This window comes from Vidua macroura, chromosome 1 (genome assembly GCF_024509145.1).
Source record: "Vidua macroura isolate BioBank_ID:100142 chromosome 1, ASM2450914v1, whole genome shotgun sequence".
Taxonomy (NCBI): domain Eukaryota; kingdom Metazoa; phylum Chordata; class Aves; order Passeriformes; family Viduidae; genus Vidua; species Vidua macroura.
Genome location: NC_071571.1, coordinates 60,393,919 through 60,396,666, shown reverse-complemented (window position 1 = coordinate 60,396,666; position 2,748 = coordinate 60,393,919).

The following is a 2,748-nucleotide window of genomic DNA, read 5'->3' as shown; positions in this document are numbered from 1 at the left end:
GAGAGCTAATGGGAGTGGAATGGGAAATGGGAAAATTTGGACATCATATTGTGGGAGACCAGGTGAAGGCTTGGAAGATCTTAAGTAGTCAATATAGTCCACTCCTGGCAGAGGAGACTGTGTTATGAAAGTCAACACTGAGTGCAATATAGCGAGATGAGCAGAACTAAAGCAGAAACTAACATAGAAATATATCATTTAGTGGTCCATCAATCTAGTTTTTGGCCTCCACAAGTGATGTTGGAAAGGATGGCATACCGAAGATCTGCAGCCAGCAAATTCTTGCCAGTTGTGAAAATCCTAGTGCAATCCTAAATAGCAAGAATGTGGCTTATGTCACAAAGTATCAAGTTTTATGAGTCTTCCCAAATTTGTTAGTATTATCCAAAAATTGGATTGGAAGACAAATATCAGAGTACACCACACCGAAGTTCAACTTCCCTGCAGGTCTCTTGATTCCCATAGATGTGTAGCTGTCAAGAAAATCAAGATGACTTCACAAGGGAGATGCTTATCCATGGAAAAGCTGTTTGTGCTTTTGTGAAATGTTGATGGTTGCCTGTGCACAAAAGAGGCAGAAAATCAGAAAGTTGCCTTAGTTCTGTCATCCTACCTCTGCTCTGTTGGCTATATGTGCAATGTTCAGGCATGATTTGAGCCTTTGCTCCATTCGGAGAGCGGCACACTGAAAAGCTGCTAGCCAGGCTCATCCCAAAGCTGGGCTCACTCCAGTGGGTGGAGTAGACATGGGCTGTACAGCTCTTGGAACCTATTCTGCTCTGTGTGCAGAGCATGGATGCAGAAGCTAATGGGCTGTCTCTGCCTTACAGTTCTTTGTAACAAATAGATGCAATGGCAAATATATTGGTAAAACATCAAAGAAACAGTGAATGGTAGCAGTGAGAAGACAAGAGCTGGTACCTTCACTTCTTCTTGAGCATTTGCTTTACCCTGAGGATGGGTTTCTAACTTAAAGGAGAGGTGGATGGCCAAAACTATGTCAAAACTTGGCTTTGCTTTGGTGCCAGTTTAAAAATAAAGCTTCTTTCTCACATTTGCATTCAGAGTCAAATCTGTGCCCCTCAAGGGAAACTTGTAGTTCAAAGATGGGTCTTGGTACTGATTCCAATTTAAATAGAAAAGGTTGTGTAATTTTCCCTTCAGCTGGATAGTGTATTAATTCACGCAGTAATTTCTGGAGCGCTACTAATAAACTATACATTCAACAACATTGGCAGTAAAAGCCATCAAAGCAAGCATCAGCAATTCTTGAAGACAGAATATGATTATGAGTACCTGAAGACTCTTTCTTTGGATTGCAGGAGTGGGATAACTTGTCAGGAATGCATAAATTGTAATCAAATATGTCTAGAATTCAGACTAGCTAAAGATAGAATAATCAAAACCATCAAAGCTAGGGGCATAATGGGTTGAGACAAGTAGTCCAGCAAATATTGTTCTAATATCACCTTAGCCACAAGGGCTGCTCAGATGTGTTTCTTGAAGACGTTTAAGTTAGCAAATAGTACTCATCATTAATCTTTTATAATGGCTTTGGGAGCCACAGTTCATTTAAACATTTTACATTTTTATTACTTATGTATGCAGGGCAGCAATTAAAGATGTCGTGGTCACATAATGAAGACTAATGAAAGCAAGATGAAGGCAGGTTTTCATTTTCTGTCAATCTGAATATCCATCTGCTTCTGCCATCTCCCTACCCCCCAATTCTTTTTTCCGGGGGGGAGGAATGGTGTTTGGGTTTTGGGGGGTTTTTGTTTGTTTGGTTGGTTGGGTTTTTTTTTTGTTTTTTTTTTTGGTTGGGTTTTTTTTTTATTTGTGTGTGTGTGTGTGTGTGTGTGTGTGTTTTGTTTTGATTTGTTTTGTTTTGTTGTCTGTGGGATTTTTTTTGCTTGAAAGCAATCTCCCCAGCCCTGAGGCATTTCACCAAACACCTTTACAACTGTCCAGGATGAACTGTGAAAACTAAGTGGTCTTTTCTTTTTCTGGCATGGAAGAAGCATCTCTTGGTAATCAGACAAGTACTGCAAAAAGCTCAGTCTTTCTCAATGCAAATAAATGTGAGTGATGCAATAACAGCATCTTTATGGCATGTTTTCTTCACTACTGTGAAGTAATAATTTTGGAGGGGAGACAGGAATTAGTCACCCCACAATTAGTCATTCTGCAATGTAGTTGATACTTGAGAGATCTGTATTTCAGAAAAGTGGTTCTGCAACCACAGGACCTAATTTCAAGTACTTTCTGCTTTCCCCTCCTTTTAATTGGGAAGAGTTTGTTAAAAGGAAAAAATCATTTACTTTTTACTTTTCATGTGCTTTCTGCACTCATGTGTCTCTATTTCATCTTCTACAAACCTTGCTTTCCCTTTCTTGGGAGCTTTGACCAAAACCTGAGTTTGGGAAGTGCCTCCATACTAGCTGTTCTAAGGTAGAGCCCATCAACCTTGCCAGGCATCCTGAAGCTAATGCTGCAAAGAGGGTGGTGTGTGTGTGTGAGTGGGGGTGTCGGTGTGTGGGTGTGGGTGTGACACATGTAGGGTCACTGCCCCCTCACATGTGTCTCCAGAAGCCTGGGAGCCTGAGAGGGACTGGTGCCCTATTAGTATTTGGCAACGTATGGGGAGATCTCTGGGCACAGAGCTATGAGCAGGGGTGCTGGAGAACAACTTCTTTCCAAAGGCTGTTTTACTGCCTTGGGAAGAGAACAGGGTAAGAGACAGCTGCT